The 17,913-nt window shown below is 41.3% G+C and overlaps 1 protein-coding gene across 7 annotated transcripts in view; it reads right to left on the reverse strand.

Moving 5' to 3' along the window:
* Positions 1 to 17,913, reverse strand: part of LOC106588853 (protein PALS2-like) — a 99,907-nt gene that overhangs the window by 38,192 nt on the left and 43,802 nt on the right. The window contains exon 1 of one of the 7 annotated variants that reach the window (XM_045709326.1): positions 10,980 to 11,384. The exons of the other annotated variants lie outside the window; for them this stretch is intronic. The gene's annotated coding sequence lies outside the window, so the exon portion shown is untranslated. Of the gene's footprint in view, positions 1 to 10,979; positions 11,385 to 17,913 lie in introns of those variants that run through there. 7 annotated transcript variants of the gene reach the window in all.

The following is a 17,913-nucleotide window of genomic DNA, read 5'->3' on the forward strand; positions in this document are numbered from 1 at the left end:
CAAATTTCTTGTTAACAAACTATAGTTTTGGCAAGTCGGTTAGGACATCTACTTTGTGCATGACACAAGTAATTTTTCCAACAATTGTTTACACCATGGGACCACGCAGCCGTCATACCGCTCAGGAAGGAGACGCGTTCTGTCTCCTAGTGATGAACGTACTTTGGTGCGAAAAGTGCAAATCAATCCCAGAACAACAGCAAAGGACCTTGTGAAGATGCTGGAGGAAACAGGTACAAAAGTATCTATATACACAGTAAAAAGAGTCCAATATCGACATAACTTGAAAGGCCGCTCAGCAAGGAAGAAGCTACTGCTCCAAAACCGGCAAAAAAAAGCCAGACTACAGTTTGCAACTGCACATGGGGACAAAGATCGTACTTTTTGGAGACATGTCCTCTGGTCTGATGAAACAAAAATAGAACTGTTTGGCCATAATGACCATTGTTATGTTTGGAGGAAAAAGGGGGAGGCTTGCAAGCCAAAGAACACCATCCCAACCGTGAAGCACGGGGGTGGCAGCATCATGTTGTGGAGGTGCTTGGCTGCAGGAGGGACTGGTGCACTTCACAAAATAGATGACATCATGAGGAGGAAAATGATGTGGATATATTGAAGCAACATCTCAAGACATCAGTCAGGAAGTTAAAGCTTGGTCGCAAATGGGTCTTCCAAATGGACAATGACCCCAAGCATACTTCCAAAGTTGTGGCAAAATGGCTTAAGGACAACAAAGTCAAGGTATTGGAGTGGCCATCACAAAGCCCTGACCTCAATCCTATATAAGATCTGTGGGCAGAACTGAAAAAGCGTGTGCGAGCAAGGAGGCCTACAAACCTGACTCAGTTACACAAGCTCTGTCAGGAGGAATGAGCCAACATTTTCGTTCAAATATTTTGTATTGAATACGCACAAGAATGGTGTATAGGTATAAAAGACAAGTATACAATTCTTATCTAAACATAAAAGAGCAGACAGAAACAACAAGACCCAGAGTTCTAGGTACAAAACAAATATTACAAAACAAGACATACAGAACAAGGACAGGTAGAAAAAAAGAGGGTAGATGTCACCCCCATCTTATTCCTCCCTATTCCCCTGCCAACTCCTTGGGTGGTGGGGCAAGCACATGCTGCCCAAAGGTAGATTAAAATATTACAATTGAGAGTGCGTTAAAATGTACAAATTCACAGCGCCGACTGGTCCAAGTAAGAGAGGAAAGGCTGCCAGATTTGATCAAATGTTGATAATTTATTGTTCAGAATATATCTAATTCTTTCTAAGTGAACAGTGTTTGCCAATTCGCTGAGCCATAATTTGGTAGAGGGAGCTTCCGTCCTTTTCCAAAACAACAAGATAATTATTTTTGCCGAAATGAGACTAAAAGATGAGTTGTTTTTGTGGGTTGGTTAATCCGTTTAGTGAATCAGACACTCCCAGGATTATCAGAAGCGGGTCTGGGTCAATTGAAGTCTCCAGAACTTCAGAGAGGACCCCAAAAATTCCACACCAATACCCATACAAGTTAGAGCATAGGGCAAAGCAGTGGAGTAGTGTACCCTGCTCAGCCTGACATTTATCACACATAGGGGATGTACCAGGAAATATCCTATGCAGTTTGGTTGTGGAATAGTGTAATCTGTGTAATACCTTGAATTGTATGAGACGATGTCTGGAGTTAATGGAGCAGGTGTGGATATACTCCAAGCTGTCCTCCCAGTCTGCCACAGAAATGTCAGTCCCTAGCTCTTCCTCCCATTTTGCCTTAATGGCATCTGTAGAAGGTATGCTAACAGATTGAAAAGCGTCATATAGACGAGATATCAGTTTGTCTGAGGTGGGGCATATTTTTATGCATCCGTCAAACATGGAAGGTTTAGCATTCCCAAATGTCGGAAGGTATTTTCTAACATAGTCTCTAATTTGTAGGTATCTGAAAAAGTTACTTCTAGGAAGATTATAAATTTCCCTCAGCAACTCAAAGGAGGCAAAGGTCCCTTCTATATATAGATCCCCTATGGTATTTATCCCTAGCTCTCCCCATCACTCAAAGGTGTTATCAAGGTTAGAGGGGGCAAAGGAGGGATTCCTCGAAACAGGGAGCATGAATGATATTGGTCAAAGATCAAAGTGGACTTTGATTTCTTCCAGATTCGGACTGTGCTATGTATAATAGGATTGTTATGATAAAGTGACATCTCCAGATTGACAGGCGACAAAATCCCACGCCAATAGAGAATCCTCACGCTCCATACTAAGCCAGCTGGATGACGGAAGTGCGTCATCTAGCAAAAACGTAACAGCGCGGAGGTTAGCGGCCCAGTAGTAAAATATAACATGTGGGAGAGACAATCCTCCTTCCATCTTGTATTTACAGAGGTGTTTTTTACCTATCCTGTGTGTTTTATAATCCCAGATGAAAGGATTGATAATAGAGTCCAGTTGTTTATGAAAGGATTTAGGTATGAATATTGGGATGTTCTGGTATAGGTAGAGCAGTTGTGGGAGGAAGACCATTTTAATGGCATTAATTCTTCCGAGCAGAGAAATTGGGAGAGTTCTCCAAAATCGTATGTTTGCCTTGAGTTTTTGCATCAGAGAGGGGAAATTCTCTTTAAATAGTGAGGAGTATTGTTTGGTAACTACAATTCCTAGGTAGGTCAATTTTTCTGAGGATAACTTAACTGGAAGATGTTCTAGCCAGGAGGTGTTTTGCAACCTTATGGGCATTAATTCGCTCTTCTTACAATTTATTCTGTATCCCGAGAAGGTAGCAAACAAATTAATCACATCAAGAATAGCTGGGATACTAGCTTGGGGTTCTGTTACATAGAGGATAATGTCATCTGCGTATAGGGAAATCTTATTTAGAGTATCTTTAGTATTATAGCCGTGTATTGCTGCATGAGATCTGATCGCCTGAGCGAGAGGTTCAATAATTAGAGCAAACAGCATACGCGACAGCGCACAACCCTGCCTTGTCCCTGTATAAAGGTTAAATCGGGGCGACAATGATTGGTTAGTGAGTATTCTCGCACAGGGGTTCCTATATAAAAGCTGGATCCAATTTATGAACCCATCTTCAATATTACATTTCTGTAGGACCTTGAATAGATAGGACCACTCAACTTGGTCAAAGGCTTTTTCGACATCAAGAGATATAACAGCAAGGTCCACGTTAGGTAACCTCTGAGCATACATAATGTTGAAGAGGCGCCTGAGATTGAAGAATAAGTTTCTGTTAGGGATAAAGCCGGTCTGGTCCGAATGGATCAATTTGCCAATTAAAGTGCTAAGCCTGTTAGCCAGAGTTTTTGCTCAAATCTTTTGGTCTGTATTAAGGAGAGATATTGGTCTATATGACCCTACCTCTTCCGGATCTTTACCCTTCTTATGTATAACTGTAATGAACGCCTCATCCAAAGTAGGTGGGAGAGATCCATCCTCATTGGCCTGAACCAACATTTTGTGCAAGTAGGGAGAGAGCATGTTGTTGAATGTTTTATAGAATTCACCAGGGTATACATCTGGGCCCGGGGTCTTGCCACTCTTTAGAGATTTAATTGTTTCTCGAATTTCTCCAAGAGATATTTCCTTATTCAGGAAGTTAGAATCTTCCTGGTTCAGGGCAGGGAGATTACAGTCCTCCAAAAGGTTTTGCATAATTAAGGGGTTAGGATCCGCTTTAGATGTATATAGAGCCTCATAAAACTGACGGAATCTGTCATTGATGTCTTTGGGGGAAGAGAGTAATTCCCCAGATGCAGATTTAACTTTGTGAATCATTCGGTCACTCACATTCTTTCGAAGTTGTCTGGCGAGTAATTTGTGTGGTTTGTCACCAAACTCAAAATATTTTTGCTTGGCATTGTCACGTCCTGACCATAGTAAGTTGTTATTTTCTATGGTAGAGTAGGTCAAGGCGTGACAGGGGGTGTTTGTCTGTTTTTGTATTTCTATGTTCAGTTTGTAGTTTTGTATTTCTATGTTGGTGTTGTTTGGGTTGATCTCCAATTGGAGGCAGCTGATCCTCGTTACCTCTAATTGGAGGTCATATTTATGTTGATGTTTGTCCCACCTGTGTTTGTGGGTGATTATATTTTGAGTGGTGTGTTTTCTCTCTGCGTCGCGGTTTGTTGTTTTTTGTTAGTTCAAGTTTTTAATGTATTGCATTACGTTTCACGAATAAAATAAGATGTGGAACTACAAACACGCTGCATTTTGGTCCGATCCTTCAGACAGCCGTGACAGGCATAGAGAAAAGATTTAGCAATTTTAGCTGAGAGAATCTGATTATATTCCAATTTTAAAGAGGTCATTTTTGTATGTTTCTCCATAGATGGATGGCTAGCATTCTCCCTATCCAGTAAGTGAATTTGTCCCTCCAATTCTACCAATTTTCCTCTGTTTTGCCTACTCCTGGCAGCCTGAAAGGAGATGATACAGCCTCTCAAATAAGCCTTCAGTGTTTCCCACAATAATGCTGGGCAAGTCTCTGTGTTGTCGTTGGTATCAAAGAAAAATGTAATTTGGTCTTTAAGATGTTCACAGAATTCTGGTACGGAAAGGAAATCCCTTTCTACATAAAACCACTATTGCGGATAAAGAGGGTCGTTATGTGATCGTAATAGGAGAGATCTTCTGTAACTCTACTAAATATCTATGGGCGAAACATTGATTACCCCTCTTTTTTCAAATGAGTCCTTGCCCTGATTCCAGATATCTCCCATACTAACCTGGTCATTGGAGTGGACCTTAACTGTGTACTAGACCAATATTTGGATAGATCCTCTACCCGGCGTACCCCTACCTCCTATTCAAGTGAATTCTTGAATACCTACATAAAAAATTCTAACTTATTTGATATATGGAGGATCTCTAACCCTATGGGTAGGGAATACACCTTTTACTCTCATGTTCACAATGTTTATACCCGAATTGACTACTTTTTGGTTGATGCGAAATTGCTCCCCCATGCCCGTAATGTGAGGTATCATGATATTATAATCTCTCACCACAGTCCACTCACCTTCTCCCTGAGATTGGTTGATGCTAAACTACTCCCCTATACCTGTAATGTGAGATATCATGATATTATAATCTCTGACCACAGTCCACTCACCTTCTCCCTGAGATTGGGTGACATCGTACCAAACGAGAGGGTCTGGAGGTTGAATCCTCAGCTATATACATATATATATATATATATATATATATATACATACACACATACATACACATATACATACACACATACATATATATATATATATATATATATATAAATATATATATATATATATATATATATATATATATATCATGCTCCTAATCTCAGCTCGTTACCTCTATAAAAGACACCTGGGAGCCAGAAATCTTTCTGGTTGAGAGGGGGTCAAATACTTATTTCCCTCATTAAAATGCAAATCAATTTATAACATTTTTGACATGAGTTTTTCTGGATTTTTTGTTGTTATTCTGTCTCTCACTGTTCAAATAAACCTACTATTAAAATTATAGACTGATCATTTCTTTGTAAGTGGGCAAACGTACAAAATCAGCAGGGGATCAAATACTTTTTTCCCCCACTGTATATATAATAATAATAATAATAAAGTACAAATAATAATTATATGTACACACACCTACACATAGACACAAGCACCACAGAAGGCTGGTGGGAATCTAACTAGAAGAGCGGCCCACGGCTATGACAGAAGCAGAACGGCACAAAACACCAACTTGCTATCCAGGTGTCTGCATCTGCCCCGCCCCAACCATCACCCCCAGTCCCCTGCAAGCAATAAATAAATGGTATGGTAATAAGAATAATGTAAGAATTGAAAAATAAATAACAAAACAAAACAAAAATGGGGGAATATAAGTATATCCATCCGAAAGTGTCAATGATCAAACCTGGAAGGCCACTCAAACAGGCATCGCTCTGAACTCCAACAACAGGTCAGTCGTCCAGCCGGAAGGAAAGTAGAATTAACGTTAAATGAGAGCTCTGACCGCCCTCCATTGGTCGGTTCAGCGTCTTACATGTTTGGTAGCCCTTGCTGAGACAGTTTAATAAGGTTTCATGAGCAGTCCATAACACACAATGACAAGGCGCTCTAACCTGTGTATTCCCGGATAAACTTCTCTGCGTCCAAAACCGAGGAGCCAAATCTTCTCACCGGAAGGAGGGGTAATTCTGAGTCTTGCAGGGAAGAGCAAGGCTGGGCGAAGATGGAGTTTGTAGAGTTTGGTCATGACATCTCTGTAGCCGGCGCGATGCTTTGCCACATCGGGCGCATAATCCTCATAGACACGGAAGAGGTGTCCTTTATGTAACAGGTTGCCCCTCATTCGAGCCTCGCGCAGGATAAGATTCTTGGTCTTGAAACTGTGACAACAGATGATTACTGGGCGAGGACATTGGCCCGGACCAGGCACTGGGACAAGAGCGCGATGTGCACGGTCCAGCTGGGGATCCGAAGCCAAAACATCCGATCCCATTGCATCCTTCAATAGCTTGGCGAAGAAGTCGGTGGGGCGAGAGCCAGCCTCCACCCCCTCTGCCAGACCAACAACGCAAAGGTTATGACGTCTGGATCGGCCCTCTAAGTCGACCACTTTCACAGAAAGCCTCTGCATACTATCCTGCAAGGACGTGCATAGCTTCTCTAACTCGTCGATCCTACCCGCGTTTAATTCAGAGGCTTTCTCAAGGTCCACAATACTCTGGCCCTGTGAGGCGACCGTTCGAATGGTGCTCTCGATTTTGGTGTCCAGTTCAGCAATAGTAGCCTTAAAACCTGTTGGGGCTAGGGGGCAGTATTTTCACGGCTGGATAAAAAAAACATACCCGATTTAATCTGGTTACTAATCCTACCCAGTAACTAGAATATGCATATACTTATTATATATGGATAGAAAACACCCTAAAGTTTCTAAAACTGTTTGAATGGTGTCTGTGAGTATAACAGAACTCATTTGGCAGGCAAAACCCTGAGACAGATTCTGACAGGAAGTGGATACCTGATGTGTTGAATTACCTTTAAGCCTATGCCATTGAAACACACAGGGGCTGATTAATGTTTTGGCACTTCCTATTGCTTCCACTAGATGTCACCAGCCTTTACAAAGTGTTTTGAGTCTTCTACTGTGAGATCTGACCGAACAAGAGCCTTGGAACGGTGATGGCCGATTAGACTCTGGCGCGAGGTCATGTTGGGTACCCTCGTTCCAATACGTTTTAAAAGAGAATGCATTCGTCCACCTTGAATATTATTCATGTTCTGGTTAAAAAGGCACTAATGATTTATGCTATACAACGTTTGACATGTTTGAACGAACGTAAATATATTTTTTCCCCTCGTTCATGAAGTGAAGTCCGGCGGGCTTAGATCATGTGCTAACAACACGGAGCTTTTTGGACATAAATGATGAGCTTTTTTGAACAAAACTACATTCGTTATGGACCTGGGATTCCTGGAAGTGACATCTGATGAAGAGAATCAAAGGTAATGGATTATTTACATAGTATTTTCGATTTTAGATCTCTCCAACATGGCGGTCAGTCTGTATCGCAAAGCGTATTTTTCTGGGCGCAGTGCTCAGATTATTGCAAAGTGTGATTTCCCAGTAAGGTTATTTTTAAATCTGGCAAGTCAATTGCGTTCAAGAGATGTAAATCTATAATTCTTTAAATGACAATATAATATTTTACCAATGTTTTCTAATTTTAATTATTTAATTTGTGGTGCTGACTTGACTGCCGGTTATTGAAGGGAAACGATTTCCTGAACATCAACGCCATAGTAAAACGCTGTTTTTGGATATAAATATGAACTTGATAGAACTAAAAATGCATGCATTGTCTAACATAATGTCCTAGGAGTGTCATCTGATGGAGATTGTCAAAGGTTAGTGCATCATTTTAGCTGGTTTTATGGTTTTGGTGACGCCTGTCTTTGAATTGACAAAACATTACACACAGCTATTGTCAATGTACTCTCCTAACATAATCTAACTTTATGCTTTCGCCGTAAAACCTTTTTGAAATCGGTTAGATTAAGGAGATTAAGGAGGTTAGATTAAGGAGATGTTTATCTTTCAAAGGGTGTAAAATAGTTGTATGTTTGAAAAATTTGAATTTTTACATTTATTTGGTTTCAAATTTGCCGCTCTTGAAATGCACCTGCTGTTGATAGGGTGCACCACGGGTGGCACGCTAGCGTCCCACATAGCCCCAAGAGGTTAAGATCCTCAGCTATAGCAACACGTAGTTCTCCCAAAGCCCGGGTAAGTTCTGTAAGTGTCACGTTGTTACCTGTGCCCTCCGCCATGTCTGTCTCGTTGTTTGGCGGGGAGTAGGCCTCCGATGTGGATTTATTGTACTTTGGTCGCTTATTACTCGGCATTTTCACATAGAAAGTTACAATATTGTATTAGAAAGAGACGTTTGTTGTAAAAAGTGCCATAAAGTAGGTTAAAACCTCTCTCGGGTATGTGGGACGAAATCGTCCCACCCTATTCAACAGCCAGTGAGAAATCAAAGCGCCAAATTTTAAAACCACAAAATGTCATAATTCAAAGTTCTCAAACATAGGACTATTTTACACCATTTTATAGATACACTTCTCCTGAATCGAACCACGTTGTCCGATTTCCAAAAGGCTTTACAGCGAAAGCAAAACATTAGATTATGTTAGGAGAGTACATCGACACAATAACCACACAGCCATTTTCTAAGCAACTAGCATGCATCACAAATACCCAAAACACAGCTAAATGAAGCACTAACCTTTGACGATCTTCATCAGATGACACTCCTAGGACATTATGTTATACAATACATGCATTTTTTTGTTCGATAAAGTTCATATTTATATCTAAAAACAGCATTTTACATCGGCGCGTGACGTTCAGAAAATATTTTCCCTCAAATACTGATGGTGAATCAGCTCCACAATTTACAAAAATACTTGTCATAAACGTTGATACAAAATTAAACTGTCATTCAAAGAATTATAGATGAACATCTCCTTTATGCAAACGCTATGAAAGATTTCAAAAAAGCTTCACGAGGAAAGCACTCTTTGCAATAATCTGAGTACTGAGCTCAGAAAAATACACTAGGCTATACAGATAGCCGCCATCTTGGAGTCATCTAAAATCATAATTTGCATTAGAAATATTCCCTTACCTTTGATCTTCATCAGAAGGCACTTCCGGGCATCCCAGGTCCACAACAAATGTTGTTTTGTTCGATAAAGTCCATAATTTATGTCCAAATAACTCTTTGTTGTTCTCGCGTTCAGTAAGCTACTTCAAATGTAGAAAGCGCGCGGACGATGTCGCGACGAAAAGTTAAAAAAAGTTGTATTTACGTTCGTTCAAACATGTCAAATGTTGTAAAACATCAATCTTTAGGGCCTTCAGAACGTGAAGATTCAGTAATATTTCAACCGGACGGTTCCTGTGTCTTGAAAAAGTTTTTGGAACGGGAGGATCCATCCTCATGAACGCGCGCCAAGAAGTGATGTCATTCTCTGGGTGACAAACTTCCCAGGCTTCTCATTCGGTCTCTGTTCATCGTTGACACTTCAAACAACTTTCTAAAGACTGTTGACATCTAGTGGAAGCCTTAGGAAGTGCAAAATGAACCCTAACTCACCGTGTGTTCGATTGGCAATGACTTGAAAGGACTACAAGCATCAGAATTCTCACTTCCTGCTTAGATTTTTCTCAGGATTTTGCCTGCCATATGAGTTCTGTTATACTCACATACATCATTCAAACAGTTTTAGAAACTTCAGAGTGTTTTCTATCCAAATCTACAAATAATATGCATATTCCAGTTCCTGGGCCCGAGTAGTCAGCCGTTTAATTTGGGTACGTTTTTCATCCGGCCGTGAAAATACTGCCCCCTACCCTAGTGAAGTTAAGTTAGATTGTTTCGCAAAAAAGTTGCAGGAGCCTCTCTCACACACAGCCGTTCACTCCAACATGCTAGCTCCGCCCCGGAATGGGCCAAAATTCACCCAATTTATTGTGGGAAGCTTGTGGAAGGCTACCCAAAACGTTTGACCCAAGATAAACAATTTAAAGGCAATGCTACCAAATGCTAATTGAGTGTATGTAAACTTCTGACCCACTGGGAATGTGATGAAATAAATAAAAGCTTAAATAAATCATTCTCTCTACTATTATTCTGACATTTCACATTCTTCAAATAAAGTGGTGATCCTAACTAACCTAAAACAGGGAATTTTTACTAGGATTAAATATCAGGAATTGTGAAAAACTGAGTTTAAATGTATTTGGCTAAGGTGTATGTAAACTTCCGACTTCAACTGTAAGCAGTACTGACTATGAAAGAGAGAACTGTGGCAGATGTCTGGTAACTTAATCTCTGGGTTGACCTTCGCCCTCTGGGTCAAGCCAATATGTTTTGTACCCCAGAGGAGCTTGTTCACAGAGTTCACTGAACCTCAGTGTGTGTGTGTGTGTGTGTGTGTGTGTGTGTGTGTGTGTGTGTGTGTGTGTGTGTGTGTGTGTGTGTGTGTGTGTGTGTGTGTGTTTGTGTGTGCACATGTATATGTGCATCAGATCAAAGGATACATTCCACTATGGTACTCTGACGTGGGTAGGGGGATGGCATAAATACTTCATAATCCTTGAATATGACTTGCATAAGAATACATACAATTACTACGGTACCACTCCAGTACTGTTCCACTTGCAAATGCATCTTCAATGTACTTACACTACACAGTATTATAAAAGGTAGCATAGTTAGTCTTTCTCTAGCATAGAGGGTAGAGGAAGGGTTTTTTATCTCCTATTTTACTTTGTAATTCATTAATATTCTGAAGCAGCAAAGTATTTTATTTATCTTCCTGCCGCTTCCTCTCTCTCCTCCATTTCTCTCTCACTCTCTCTCCCCGTATGTCCCGTAAACCATGTGGTACAGTACAATGACTCACTTCTCTTTTCCGAAATGCTTCCTCTGTCCAGGAATAAAAAAATTAAAAAAGTCAACAAACACTCATAATCTGGCAACCCGTTGCCTCACCTACGTACACAACAAATACCTGACAGTCTCTGACCTGTGGAAAGAGATACTAACTAGCAATCCCTTCTTTCACTCACAAACTGTTATGAAATACCTATCCAAAACAGCCTTTGCACTTTGGAACAGGCAAGTCTCTCTTCGCTAATGACTGGACAATGGACACTACGTCACCCACAAATAGTTCTGAAATATTGGTCAAAAAGTATCTTTCCTCTGGAAGGTAATGAATAGCTGGCAAGGCATATCTAGCTGGAAACAATAGCTCTCTCTGTTGTACTAATATCGGGCAACAAATATTTTCCATAGTATAACTATCTGGCAACTGAGTCTCACTTCCGGATGTGTTGGTCCCCTCTGTGGGCTCAGCAGCCTCCCCCTCCCCCTCCCTGGACCCAACCACCCCCTCTCCTGTCCCGCCTGCCTCTCCCGTCCCGCCTACATCCGGAGGGGGCTCCACCTCTACCTCCAACCCGCTGGGACAGGCGTCCTCCATAGCCAGGACCATGACCGCTCCTCGACCACAGCACTGCTTACCTAACTGAAAGACTACCACCACCACCCCTCCACTGAGGGACAGTTGGTCTAAAGGTAGCTGCTCTGCCCTTCAACTTCCAACTACTGCACAATGAGCAACAGTCTCTAAACACAGAGAGAAGGAAGAGAGAGAAGGATACAGAGAAGATAGAGGACAGAGAAAGACAGATAGAAAGACAAAGAGAAACAATAAAGGGGGATTAAACTAAAAGCAATTTAACAGAAAAAGGAGATGAGAGACAGGAGATGAAAGAGAGACAGGAGATGATAGAGAGATATGAGATGATAGAGAGATATGAGATGAAAGAGAGACAGGAGATGAAAGAGAGATATGAGATGATAGAGAGACAGGAGATGATAGAGAGATATGAGATGAAAGAGAGACAGGAGATGATAGAGAGATATGAGATGATAGAGAGACAGGAGATGATAGAGAGATATGAGATGATAGAGAGACAGGAGATGATAGAGAGACAGGAGATGAAAGAGAGATATGAGATGATAGAGAGATATGAGATGATAGAGAGACAGGAGATGATAGAGAGATATGAGATGAAAGAGAGACAGGAGATGAAAGAGAGATATGAGATGATAGAGAGACAGGAGATGATAGAGAGATAGGAGATGAAAGAGAGACAGGAGATGATAGAGAGATATGAGATGATAGAGAGATATGAGATGATAGAGAGACAGGAGATGAAAGAGAGATATGAGATGAAAGAGAGACAGGAGATGATAGAGAGATATGAGATGATAGAGAGACAGGAGATGAAAGAGAGATATGAGATGAAAGAGAGACAGGAGATAAAAGAGAGATATGAGATGATAGAGAGACAGGAGATGAAAGAGAGATATGAGATGATAGAGAGACAGGAGATGATAGAGAGATATGAGATGATAGAGAGACAGGAGATGATAGAGAGACAGGAGATGAAAGAGAGACAGGAGATGATAGAGAGACAGGAGATGATAGAGAGATAGGAGATGATAGAGAGATAGATGATAGAGAGATAGGAGATGAGAGAGAGATAGATGAAAGATAGGTGATGATATGAGATGATAGATAGGTAGGAGATGATAGATAGGAGATGATAGAGAGATAGGAGATGATCGAGAGACAGGAGACGATAGATAGGAGATTATAGAGAGACAGGAGACGATAGATAGGAGATTATAGAGAGACAGGAGATGATAGATAGGAGATTATAGAGAGACAGGAGATGATAGATAGGAGATTATAGAGAGACAGGAGATGATAGATAGGAGATTATAGAGAGACAGGAGATGATAGATAGGAGATTATAGAGAGACAGGAGATGATCGATAGGAGATTATAGAGAGACAGGAACTGATAGGAGATTATAGAGAGACAGGAGTTGATAGATAGGAGATTATAGAGAGACAGGAGATGATAGATAGGAGATTATAGAGAGACAGGAGATGATAGATAGGAAATGATAGATAGGAGATCACCCCCTCTCTCTTCCCTCTCTCCCTGTTCCCAGTCAGACCCACCCCCTCTCTCTTCCCTCCCTCCCTGTTCCCAGTCAGACCCACCCCCCTCTCTCTTCCCTCCCTCCCTGTTCCCAGTCAGACCCACCCCCTCTCTCTTCCCTCCCTCCCTGTTCTCAGTCAGACCCACCCCCCTCTCTCTTCCCTCTCTTCCTGTTCTCAGTCAGACCCACCCCCCTCTCTCTTCCCTCCCTCCCTGTTCTCAGTCAGACCCACCCCCTCTCTCTTCCCTCTCTTCCTGTTCTCAGTCAGACCCACCCCCCTCTCTCTTCCCTCCCTCCCTGCTCTCAGTCAGACCCACCCCCCTCTCTCTTCCCTCCCTCCCTGCTCTCAGTCAGACCCACCCCCCTCTCTCTTCCCTCTCTCCCTATTCCCAGTCAGACCCACCCCCTCTCTCTTCCCTCCCTCCCTGTTCCCAGTCAGACCCACCCCCTCTCTCTTCCCTCCCTCCCTGTTCTCAGTCAGACCCACCCCCTCTCTCTTCCCTCTCTCCCTGTTCTCAGTCAGACCCACCCCCTCTCTCTTCCCTCCCTCCCTGTTCCCAGTCAGACCCACCCCCTCTCTCTTCCCTCCCTCCCTGTTCTCAGTCAGACCCACCCCTCTCTCTTCCCTCCCTCCCTGTTCCCAGTCAGACCCACCCCCCTCTCTATTTCCTCCCTCCCTGTACCCAGTCAGACCCACCCCCTCTCTCTTCCCTCTCTTCCTGTTCCCAGTCAGACCCACCCCCCTCTCTTCCCTTTAATCTGACAGCAAAAACACAGGATTACGGAATCTGTTCTGAATCCTCTCCATTTCTCTCTCTCTCTCCATTGCTCTCTCTCAAAGTTCTCCGTGTGATTCTCTATCACTGCGGTATCTCTCTAGAAGACATTATATCTGATACAGTTGAAGTTGGAAGTTTACATACACTTAGGTTGGAGTCATTAAAACTCGTTTTTCAACCACTCCACAAATTTCTTGTTAACTTCTCTGGGCTAGGTGGGACGTGACCGTCCCACACTATTCAACAGCCAGTGCAATAGCATGGCGCGAAATACAAAACAGCAAAAATCTCATAATTTCATTTTCTCAAACAATCAACTATTTTACACCATTTTAAAGATAAGACTCTCGTTAATCTAACCACATTCTCCGATTTCAAAAAGGCTTTACGGCGAAAGCATAAAATTAGATTATGTTAGGACATGAAAATCCACACAGCCATTTTCCAAGCAAGGACATGCATCATAAAAACCAAAAGTACAGCTAAAATATTCACTAACCTTTGATGAACTTCATCAGATGGCACTCATAGGACTTCATGTTATACAATACATGTATGTTTTGCTCGATAAAGTTCATATTTATATCCAAAAACAACATTTTACATTGGCGTGTGATGTTCAGAAAATGTATTCCCACCAAAACTTCCGGTGAATCTGCACATCAATTTACAAAAATACTCATCATAAACGTTGATAAAATTTACAACAGTTATTGAAAGAATTATACATACACTTCTCCTTGACGCAACCGCTTTGTCAGATTTCAAAATAACTTTACGGAGAAAGCACATTTTTCAATATTCTGAGTACAAAGCTCAGCCATCGAAGCAAGCTATACAGCTACCCGCCAAGTTCTGGCATCAACAAAACTCTGAATTAGTATTATAAATATTCTCTTACCTTTGCTGATCTTCGTCAGAATGCACTCCGTGGGCTCCTACTTCCACAAGAAATGTTATTTTTGTTCGAAATACTCCATCTTTATGTCCAAATACCTCCGTTTTGTTCGTGCGTTCAGATCACTATCCAAAGGCATAACGCGCGAGCGCAGTACCAGAGGCGAAAAGTCAAATAGTTCCATTACCGTTCGTAGAAACATGTCAAACGTTGTTTATAATCAATCTTTAGGGTATTTTTTATGTAAAAATGCGATAATATTCCAACCGGACAATAGCGTATTACTGCGCGCCAAACGTGCCTGCGCAGTAAACAACTCACTGGTCCCAGGCAGTCCACTCATTGACTGATCTACTATTTTCTGCCCAGTAACAGGAGAAGGATGAAAAACCTTTCTGAAGGCTGTTGACAGCCAATGGAAGCCTTAGGAAGTGCAACGTGACCCCACAGACACTGTAGTTGTGATAGGGATTCAAAAGAAGAACTACAATTCTCTGATCTCCCACTTCCTGGTTGGATTCTTCTCAGGTTTTTGCCTGCCATATGAGTTCTGTTATACTCACTGACATCATTCAAACAGTTTTAGAAACTTCAGAGTGTTTCCTATCCAAATCTACTTATAATATGCAAATATTTGACTCTGAGGCCGAGTATTAGGCAGTTTACTCTGGGCACGCTTTTCATCCGAAATCAAAAATACTGCCCCCTATTCCTTGACAGGTTAACAAACTATAGTTTTGGAAAGTCGGTTAGGACATCTACTTTGTGCATGACAGTAATTTTTCCAACAATTGTTAACAGACAGATTATTTCACTTATAATTCACTGTATCACAATTCCAGTGGGTCAGAAGTTTACATACACTAAGTTGACTGTGCCTTTAAACAACTTGGAAAATTCCAGAAAATGATGTCAAGTTTCTGATAGGCTAATTGACATCATTTTAGTCAATTGGAGGTGTACCTGTGGATGTATTTCAAGGCCTACCTTCAAACTCAGTGCCTCTTTGCTTGACATCATGGGAAAATCAAAAGACATCAGAAAATAAAATTGTAGACCTCCACAAGTCTGGTTCATCCTTGGGAGCAATTTCCAAACGCCTGAAGGTACCACGTTCATCTGTACAAACAATAGTACGCAAGTATAAACACCATGGGACCACGCAGCCGTCATACCGTTCAGGAAGGAGACACGTTCTGTCTCCTAGAGATGAACGTACTTTGGTGCGAAAAGTGCAAATCAATCCCAGAACAACAGCAAAGGCCCTTGTGAAGATGCTGGAGGAAACAGGTACAAAAGTATCTATATCCACAGTAAAATTAGTCCTATATCGACATAACCTGAAAGGCTGCTCAGCAAGGAAGAAGCCACTGCTCCAAAACCGCCATAAAAAAGCCAGACTACGGTTTGCAACTGCACATGGGGACAAAGATCGTACTTTTTGGAGAAATGTCCTCTGGTCTGATGAAACTAAATAGAACTGTTTGGCCATAATGACCACCATTATGATTGGAGGAAAAGGGGGGATGCTTGCAAGCCGAAGAACCCCATTCCAACCGTGAAGCACGGGGGTGGCAGCGTCATGTTGTGGGGGTGCTTGGCTGCAGGAGGGACTGGTGCACTTCACAAAATAGATGGCAGCATGAGGAGGAAAATTATGTGGATATATTGAAGCAACATCTGAAGACATCAGTCAGGAAGTTAAAGCTTGGTCGCAAATGGGTCTTCCAAATGGACAATGACCCCATGCATACTTCCAAAGTTGTGGCAAAATGGCTAAAGGACAACAAAGTCAAGGTATTGGAGTGGCCATCACAAAGCCCTGACCTCAATCCTATAGAAAATGTTTGGGCAGAACTGAAAAAGCATGTGCAAGCAAGGAGGCCTACAAACCTGACTCAGTTACACCAGCTCTGTCAGGTGGAATGGGCCAAAATTCACCCAATTTATTGTGGGAAGCGTATGGAAGGCTACCCGAAACGTTTGACCCAAGTTGAACAATTTAAAGGCAATGCTACCAAATACTAATTGAGTGTATGTAAACTAGAGGTCGACCGATTATGATTTTTCAACGCCGATTACGATACCGATTATTGGAGGGCCCCAAAAAAACCTTGATGCCGATTAATCGGCCGATTTTTAGATATATATTTGTAATAATGACAATTACAACAATAATGAATGAACACTTTTTTTTTACTTAATATAATACATCAATAAAATCAATTTAGTCTCAAATAAATAATGAAACATGTTCAATTTGGTTTAAATAATGCAAAAACAACGTGTTGGAGAAGAAAGTAAAAGTGCAATATTTGCCATGTAAAAAACCTAACGTCTAAGTTCCTTGCTCAGAACATGAGAAAATATTAAAGCTGGTGGTTCCTTTTAACATGAATCTTCAATATTCCCAGGTAAGAATTTTTAGGTTGTAGTTATTATAGGAATTATAGGATTATTTCTCTCTATACCATTTGTATTTCATATACCTTTGACTATTGGATGTTCTTATAGGCACTATAGTATTGTCAGCCTAATCTCGGGAGTTGATAGGCTTGTATTTATTAACAGCGCAATGCTTGAAGCACAGCGAAGAGCTGCTGGCAAATGCAGGAAAGTGCTGTTTGAATGAATGCTTACGAGCCTGCTGCTGCCTACCACCGCTCAGTCAGACTGCTCTAATAAATATCAAATCATAGACTTAATTATAATATAATAACACACAGAAATACGAGCCTTAGGTCATTAATATGGTCAAATCCGGAAACTATCATTTCGAAAAAAAAACGTTTATTCTTTCAGTGAAATACGGAACCGTTCCGTATTTTATCTATCGGGTGGCATCTCTAAGTCTAAATATTTCTGTTACATTGCACATCCTTCAATGTTATGTCATAATTATGTACAATTCTGGCAAATTAATTAGTCTTTGTTAGGAAGAAATGGTCTTCACACAGTTCTCAACGAGCCAGGCGGCCCAAACTGCTGCATATACCCTGACTCTGCTTGGACAGAACGCAAGAGAAGTGACACAATTTCCCTAGTTAAAAGGAATTCATGTTAGCAGGCAATATTAACTAAATATGCAGGTTTAAAAATATGTACTTGTGTATTGATTTTAAGAAAGGCATTGATGTT

The sequence above is a fragment of the Salmo salar genome, chromosome ssa27, assembly GCF_905237065.1.
Source record: "Salmo salar chromosome ssa27, Ssal_v3.1, whole genome shotgun sequence".
Lineage (NCBI taxonomy): Eukaryota > Metazoa > Chordata > Actinopteri > Salmoniformes > Salmonidae > Salmo > Salmo salar.